This window comes from Silurus aristotelis, assembly GCF_946808225.1.
Source record: "Silurus aristotelis genome assembly, chromosome: 12".
Taxonomy (NCBI): Eukaryota; Metazoa; Chordata; class Actinopteri; order Siluriformes; family Siluridae; genus Silurus; species Silurus aristotelis.
Window position 1 is genome coordinate 14401245 of NC_139585.1, and position 8721 is coordinate 14409965.

The 8721-nt window shown below is 41.2% G+C and overlaps 2 long non-coding RNA genes across 3 annotated transcripts; one reads left to right on the top strand and one right to left on the bottom strand.

The window, feature by feature from the left end:
• Positions 1–460: 460 nt before the first annotated feature.
• On the bottom strand, positions 461–8182 carry LOC310735148. Of its 2 annotated transcripts, XR_014536228.1 has the most exons (4): positions 7440–8182; positions 6609–7205; positions 6276–6313; positions 461–545 (listed from the first exon to the last, which is right to left on the bottom strand). It is a non-coding gene; the product is annotated as an uncharacterized lncRNA (long non-coding RNA). The 2 variants fall into 2 exon arrangements; XR_014536229.1 differs by lacking the exon at positions 461–545 and having other exon boundaries at positions 5919–6313.
• On the top strand, positions 3492–6775 carry LOC310735149. Its single transcript, XR_014536230.1, has 3 exons — positions 3492–4143; positions 5829–5919; positions 6645–6775. It is a non-coding gene; the product is annotated as an uncharacterized lncRNA (long non-coding RNA).
• Positions 8183–8721: the final 539 nt, after the last annotated feature.

An 8721-nucleotide genomic window follows, 5' to 3' on the forward strand; every position in this document is an offset into this window, starting at 1 on the left:
GAGTGTGTTGGGCACATAGTGATTGATTTGCATGATATATTACATTCCTAAATGTGAAACATGTTGTCCTGTCTAGTACAGTGAGAGATCCAGGGAGTAGGCTGCATTGTATGGCTATTAAAACATATTTATAAAAATTGTGTGATCAGAACCTGTGACCACATGAAAGTATTGGCTTTCCCAAAAAGATATTTCTGAAACAAGGAATACACTGAGCAACTGAGCTTGAAACATCATGAGCAGAGATTCACCAATGCATGACACCTCCTACCACAGCTACATCAAGCACAGTAAGCTTTAAGTCATCTTCATCCAGGGTGAACATTTCTGTGGTTTTGCACAGCCTGCAGCATCACTGTATAATTAAAACCAGGGCCAAATAATCAGAGGAATGTCTCTGTTGAAAAGCTAATTGATCTCACACACAAACAGAATTAAGTTAAAAGCTTTTCGTGTTTATCTGGTGGTCTGTTATCGCCAAGGCTGAGTTGGAGTCAGGCAGTCCGGCCTTCCAGAGGGAGGGGAGGGGAAGTAATGTTCAAGGCCTGTGAAAGAAAAACAATGTGTGTGTGAGAGTGAGATAGAGAGAGAGAGAGAGAGAGAGAGAGAGAGAGAGAGAGAGAGAGAGAGAGAGAGAGAGAAAGAAAGAAAGAAAGAAAGAAAGAAAGAAAGAAAGAAAGAAAGAAAGAAAGAAAGAAAGAAAGAAAGAGAAAGTGTGAGAGAGAGAGAGAGAGAGAGAGAGAGAGAGAGAGAGAGAGAGAGAGAGAGAGAGAGAGAGAGAGAGAATTGACACATTAGAATCACTTTATCAGGGGCTCAAATGCTTGAACAAGGGTCCATCTGTTCTGGGTAGTATCCCATTGCATTCTTTACACCTTTCTCCTTCTTCCCCTGCAGTTTCTATGCTGCTGGGGTGATTCGTCATGGAATGGACTTTAAGGTGTAGGTGTTTTTTAAACAGCCCTATTCTTGTTTCTAGCAAGACAGGCTGTGGCATAACTGTTCTATTACTGTAATATACAAGATGGTCAGATAATAATCTGTGCCAAACCCAACCCTGGAGCAAATTCAATCTGCATACAGCCAAATATGCCAAACAACATCCTCTGTGACCATGCAGCTAATTGGCAAGAGAGGGAGAGGTGAATAGGGAAGTCTCTATAAAAGCAGTAAATGCCAGTTGCAAATCAGTGTCCATAACGACATCACAAACAGCAAGACAGACAAAAGCATTATCTTTTCACCCATTTGTGAAGGCACATTACCACAGCTTTACTGCTGTGAGTTCTGTTGTAAAACTAGATAGAAAATAGAGCCTAGTAGTGTCATGCAGTATCATGTTGGGTGTATTTCAGAAAAGAACTTCATGCTTCTTGCATAATTGTTGATATGCAATCAAGAATGCTTAGATATCTTGTTGCCATAACCATTCACTGGATCATTTATGTACTTCATGCAGTTTTATATGGAAACATAAATAGATTTTTGAGAAGAGAGACATTAAAGAAGACAGCCCTGACTGAGCCCACTATCAGCCCAGAATGGAACCACCTCTCCCCAGCAACTAGTACCTGTTATTGGCAAGAAATTTATGGGACAGCTTCTTTCTCACTCTTAACCATGAAAGATGCTCACTTCCATTAGGGGAAAGGGCACTTGGAGCTGTATATTTCTACCCTGCCAGAAGTGGCTAAGAGGAAGAGAGACCCTGAGAGCACAATGTCATGTGTAGCACATTTCTATTTGCTCCACAGCATACTGAACTCTCACACTTCAACTCTCTATTGGTAGAAATATATTTCTGTGTGGGCCAGTCGTGCTCACTAGTTGATGATAATTCCTGTATGCAGGCAATAAATTAGTGGCCATCAATGCCCTGGGGGTCGTATGCTAATAATTATGTCAATTTTATAGTTGCTACAGACCTGACTGACAGACAAACATTGCCAATCTATAGTTCCAGGGATTTTGATCTTGGGCTGGGGTGCTTGGATTACTGTCTGTGTGGTATTTTGCATGTTTCCCCATCTCCATGTGGATTAGCAACAGCAAATTGTCCTTAGGTGTAAATATGTGTGCACTTTTCCCTGCAAGGGACTGGCGTCCTACTCTGGATGCGTTCCCACTTTGTAAGCGCTAGTCCTTAGATTTAGCCCATAAGGACCCCGACAATGGTTAAGCAGGCTGGATATATTTCTAAATAATGTTGTGAATGATCACAAGCACATAGGATGGAGGAGTGCAGTCAGGTATACAGAACAAGTTAAAGACATCATATACAATTGCGTGCCTCTAACTTTGTGGAAAAAGTTTGAGGACGACCCAAATATAGATGGAAAAGTCTTCTTTTGTTAATATAATGTATCTTTTTAGGTGAATGACAGAGGATCTGTCCCTGCACTTTCCTACAAACCATCCATAAATATTTTTTGCTTTAGTTGTCCTCCATCTCATAGTAGTCCCCTGTTTGTAAGCCCTATTTCTCTCAATGTTCCAATTTACATCCTCCATTACATTTAAATTATGATATTCTATGATTCAACTACATATATTACACTTAATATATTTTTTGTACCCTTTTCTCTGTTTAAATGTGAAGCATCAGGTACTACAAAGTTAGCCAGCATACTATGCTGTAATAAAGTAGTATAGAGCATAACAAGCCAACTAACAGTGACAATTAAGACCAAACAAAAATAAAAATAGTGGTTTTGTTGCCATGGCATTGAAAAACAAGTGACATTTACAGACCTGTATTTAATCACCAGCTCACACTGTTTGGCAGGTACCCTATTACATCATGTACTAAATCTTTTATAGCATGAAGTGCTTACAAATGCATATGCACGTGTGTGTGTGTGTGTGTGTGTGTGTGTGTGTGTGTGTGTGTGTGTGTGTGTGTGTGTGTGTGTGTATATGTGTGTGTGTGTGTGTGTGTGTGTGTGTGTGTGTGTGTGTGTGTGTGTGTGTGTGTGTGTGTGTGTGTGTAAAAGTGTGAAAGAACTAAATAAGACAATTTAAATTAAGTATAAAATGAAGACAGTTATCTATTTCCACATGAATCAAGAATTGTTTTAATGGCCTGAGAAAGAAGTATAAATGTGTATAAGTGGATATCATATTAAAGAAATCAAAATAAGATTAATTACTGCAAAGCAATAGCGTGTGATAAACTGGTCTACCTCTTGTGACTGACAAAAACTTTTACCAAAGAGAGGATTCAGGCAAGTGCAGGCATACCTCACATTCTAACATTTCACATTACGTCTAATTTATAATCTCAGATATTGTCTGTTTTCTAGCTATTCGTTTAATTTTGTGACATTTCTTCAAACATGGAAAATATACTTTAGTGCTTAGCTATAGGTTTTAAAAAAGGTGCATATTTTTGTTGTCACCCAAACCCACCTCCTCTGCATTGTCTGATTAATTTTCTGCAGTCTACTAAAGTCTGCCCCTAGCTAAAGCAGACATATCAAGCAGTGGTTGCTGCCAGGTGGCACTTAGACCTCTTTGTGGATGGATATACTGTATATCTACTGCATAATGACTATGGACAGGTATGTAGATCCCCAAGACAGTTAGACAGACAGATTGCTGAGAGCAGGGAAAGCTTGTGATTTTCTTGTGTTGTTGCTGAAGGCATGCTTGTCTTGTTGTCTCAAGCTGCTGTAGTAGAACAAGCCAATGCTACATGTGGGAGTAAGCCTACAATGGACTGCGCCTTCTTCGAGCAGCATATAATCTACTGCTTTAGCACGATGTGAAACGTAACCTGCTCGCAATCCTGTTATGAGGATTTTTGATTGTTTAAAAAAAAAAAAAAAAAAAAGACAGATGAAATTCCTCGACCCACTCACACTCGGCTTGCCTTTCTGAGGAGCTTTGACTTTGATACATTATCAAGTTCAAGAGAATGATTCTCCTCATATCGGCTTACAGTCATCCTGATGGAAGCTTCGCCAAATTCTGAGCAAGTCGGCTCCTGCAGTATATGTCGTAAAGGGATATCAATCACATAGAGGGGATGGTGAAAGATCCAGGCTCTTGCCATTGTTTCCATTGTTGGGAAATACCTGTTTTTCATGTTCTGATGACCGCTTTCCTCATTCAGAGCAAAAGCCATGACTTCCTGCCATCTGGGTAAGCAAGTTTTATTGTTTCTGCTGGAAAACAAGTGCTCTAATTATAGCAGTAGAATTTGTGTTGTAATTTTGAAGTCAACTCTGATCTAAATTACAAATAACTATAATAGCTCAGCCTTTTAAAAGTCTGATCTGAGTGTTTTAGAGCAAAAGATGAGAATAAAGTTAGAGGAAGATTTTAGGTAAGGAGGAGGTGATCAGGACAAATCATTATGGGGTACTTTCAGACTGAACCAGGTTGATAAATGATAACAATGTGTAGCTTTCATTATCAGTGACCCCTGTTCAATCAATGCTGGGGGGAAAAGATCCACGGTCGAGAGCATAAGGCTATAAGACAAAGTCGGGTCTCATCATCACTCAAGCTCCACAGCTACTCCCTGACAATCCCAATAATGACCTTTCTGAGGCACAAACTTTTGCACTTTTAATGACTCTGTACATCCCCAAGTGTCCCATGCAAACACATTGACCCAGGCTCATTGATGGGATGTGGGCAACCTCAGGCCAAATTTGGACCTCTGACATGCAGTCAAACCATGTTCCATGGCAACTCATTGCCATGACGACCTGCTGACTGATTGTCTGAACTGGCAGGGACTGACCTTGTTGATACTTTAAGCCCAGAGAAGAGTATCATTCAAGCCTTCATATTCCTGCCAGCCTGATCAATGGCACAGCCAACCCCTTATTAATCACACATTCGCAATGTTAAAATTATATTTCGTTGTATCTAGGTTTCTGGTTTTTTTTTTTTGTAGCCAGTCTTCCTCAGGCTCCTCTTATTGTCCCAGACCAACCCAGGATCCCACTTGCAAATCCAACCACATCACTGTGGCTCATTGAAATTTGTACAAATTTCTCATGAGATCAGGTTGCCCAGACAGTGCAAGTACTTATAAAGAGATGTCTTCTGCACTGCCGCTTGCTTTATAAATGGCCTCTGCGTTGTACTTGGGCGCTTGTGAAATGTGGAATGCTAATCAAGGAATGGCGAACAGCAGGAGAATGAGATGAGTGTGAAAGGAGGGGTGTCTGTTCAGTCCATCTCATTTATTCCTACCCGCCTCAGAAAGGCAGCCAATTAAAACAGATTGTGTGAACATTGACATTTTTATGGTAAAATTCTAAATGCGTTGTTTGCGGGTGGTAGTACCTAATAACAGTCTATGTGCTACCCGGGTGTACATGCTATCAATGTCATTTAGGGCTTGAGTACAGGCATACCAAGCCAGATGTGAGAGCCTCAATGTGAGGATACACACAGGGGGAGGAGATCTAAGGGCTGGTGCATGGTGGGCAGTTTGATAGATTAAGAGGTGCACCACCCTCTGAAGCAGGTATCATCATTCAGCATGGCAGCTATTGTGTGAGTGTTATAGAGCTACCTGCTGAGGATCAGTGGTGCTAGCACACCTGTTCAGTTTCCATGGTCCATATTAAAGAACGAAGTAAAAGAAAAATATTGCATTCTGAATAAATTAACAAAACTGAATATGGAAAACATGATCACAACAGATCACCCACAACAAAGCATTTTATTTTTAACAAAATATAATGGCTGCAAAGACTGTATCATGCCATTAAACAGCACAGACTCGCCTATGGTGAATGTCTAAGGGTGTAAAGAAGAAAAAAAGGAAGAGAAAGATAGAGCTCTCTCAACCCCTCTCAATCTTTCAGCAGAGCTGTGAAACAGATGCTGGGAGAAGCATTAACAAAAGAGAGAGAAGCACTTCTGACCGTGAGCCCCTTTGCTTGGCAAGTCCTGAAGGTAATAATGGTTAGCAACCTGAAAAATGTTCTTATCTGAAAAAAGCTCCAGACAGTAATAAATGAAATAATTGTACTAAACACATTAATCCATGTCAGTGGGCCCCGGGGGAGGGTCTGTGTGAGCGTTAGAGGTAGTGAATGGCACTAACCTGCCAACAAAAAGAGTCTCTCTTTTTCACACACACACACACACACACGTGCACTCACGCGCACACACACTTTCCCTTTCTCTCTCTTTCTCGTTCTCTCTCTTTTTCGCTCTCTGTCCCACTCACACCCACTCACTCTCTCCTCTGCAAACAGTGTATTTTTTTGCCCTGCCTTTCGGGAGGGACAGCTCGTTATTAATCTTACTGGCTTGCTTAGCTTCAGGCATCACAGCAGGGCAGCATCTGGGAGAGAGAAGAGAGAGAGAGAGAGAGAGAGAGAGAGAGAGAGAGAGAGAGAGAGAGAGAGAGAGAGAGAGAGAGAGAGAGAAGGTCTATAGATGAGTGTGTCTGAGTCAGGACATGGATAATGCCTCCGTGATTTGTGAGTGCATGTGAGGCAAACTAAGACAAAGCATGTGTATACGTGTGATTGGACACGTTTGCGAGTAAATTACAAAAATGTGTGTGATATCATCACTCAACAAAATACGAGTGATTGAGAAAAAGGGGCAGAGAGAATGACAGAGAGAAAAATTACCCTATAAACTAATTAACTCATTAACTCATGTCGCAGAATGCAAAGGCACACTTCAGCTGGCCGGGCATTAATGACAGAAGAAGCTGGGAGGAGACGGGATCACAACAGCATCAACGTTGGTAATCATCAGCAGAAGATGAAATGTGTGCTTTGACAGCATGGCGAGCATGTGGTCAGATCCAGATATTATGAGAACGCAGTGATGACATCTGGATCAAACACAATCCCACTTTGGAGCAGAGTGCAGTGCAGAGGCTTATGGGTTGTAGCACTGTGACCTTTCTGTGCACTTCATTAAAACAAAACGAAGGACTTTCATTTAAGGATTTTTTTTTTTTGCATGCGAAACCTCCTTTCCTGACCCCTCAGCCTAAAAAGAGGATTTTATTTGGTTAGGAATTCTGATTTTAGTACATGTAAGCTTCCTGTAGAAAAAAAAAAGAGGTGTATGTTTTGGTTAGTGGAACTCAAATTGGAAAGATCTGTCCATCTGCAGAGAAGTGAATGAACCTGAAGCCTAAACACTGACCTTGTCCTAGAGCAGGGATCCCCAACCACCAGGCCAAGGGCCGGTACCAGGCTGTGGATCATTTGGTACTGGGCCAGACAGAAAGAATAAAAACTTACAATTAAAATGTTGTATATCTATATTATTAACTTTTTCATATTTAAATTATTTTATTCCACAACCTATAGCATTCACAGGTTTTTTTTTCCTAAGGATCGGATAAATTAAACTCCCTCTGACTCTGTATGTGGTGAATCGAGTTACATTTATATTATATATGTAATAATTAAATGAATAATTAAATCATGTGATATAATACACACATTAATGTGTTTCGTTATGCGCGTGCCCCACACCCGTCCGTGGAAGAAATTGTCTTGCGTGAAACTGGTCCAAGGTGCAAAATGTTTGGGGAGCGCTGTCCTGGAGCAGATGGCCATCACTGAGTATTATTTGGTCAAATTTAAGCCTGAATCGGTGTAAAGCTGGGATCAGAACTATATTTATAACAACAGTCCCAAATTGTATGTTAGATGATGGTTGAGTCTGAAAACACACAGGCTGTCCGGTTGGCTGATGGCGTGTGATTGGCTTCGGACGGCGCGTTTTAGCGACACTTTTGTATTGTAATGGAGAAGTAACGTGGCCGCGTGACGTCCCTTCAAATTTATGGTGATTTTCAACCTCAGTGTGCGGTGATGCACACAGAGAGAGAGAGAGAGAGAGAGAGAGAGAGAGAGAGAGAGAGAGAGAGAGAGAGCTGGCAGGAGAGGAGCTGAATCAAATGAAATCTGAAATACCACACACGCGCGATGCTGCAAGACAGGCAAAGGCGGAGAAAATGTGGAGTTAAATATCATATCAAATAATCATGTTTTTAAAAGAAATCATATTAAGGTTGTTAAGAGGTGCGGTACAAAATGTCAGAGCCGTGTTAGTTTCACGTGCTGTCTCGTAGATGCGAAGCGACGAGCCGACAGCGCGCGGGCTCGCCCGCTCGTTCTCTCTCTCTCTCTCTCTCTCTCTCTCTCTCACACACACACACACACACACACACACACACACACACTCTCTCTCTCTCTCTCTCTCTCTCTCTTTTTTTTTTTTCTCACTCACTCAGGGGTATTTCCTTCCACGGAGAACAAGGTAGGGGCGGGCACGAGTCCGAGGCGTTTCGCCAATCTCCTCACACAAGGAGGAGCTTAATGATGCTCTTGTAGCCAATAGAAGCTCCGTGACAATTTCACACCCCACGTGGGACAGAAATCCTGTGCGTATGAACGGACAGGCATTGAGTCCACTCTAGCCAATCATTGAGGAGCAAAGTGTTAATCTCAACCCGGATTGGTCGGCGATTTCTTGCGGCTGTCTATTCATCTTAATGTGCTCGAGTTTTAACCCATTCCTCCCTAACATTTGGGTTTGCCTATTTTCACTTTCTTAAATATTATGCTCCATATGACTATTATTGTAATGTATTTGATTGATATATAATATACATTATAAATTATAATTCAATATACAATAGTATAAAGAAGAGCAGAATAAAAATATAGTCTCAAAATAACCTTAATGAAATGCCCCTATTTTGTTGTACATTTCTTT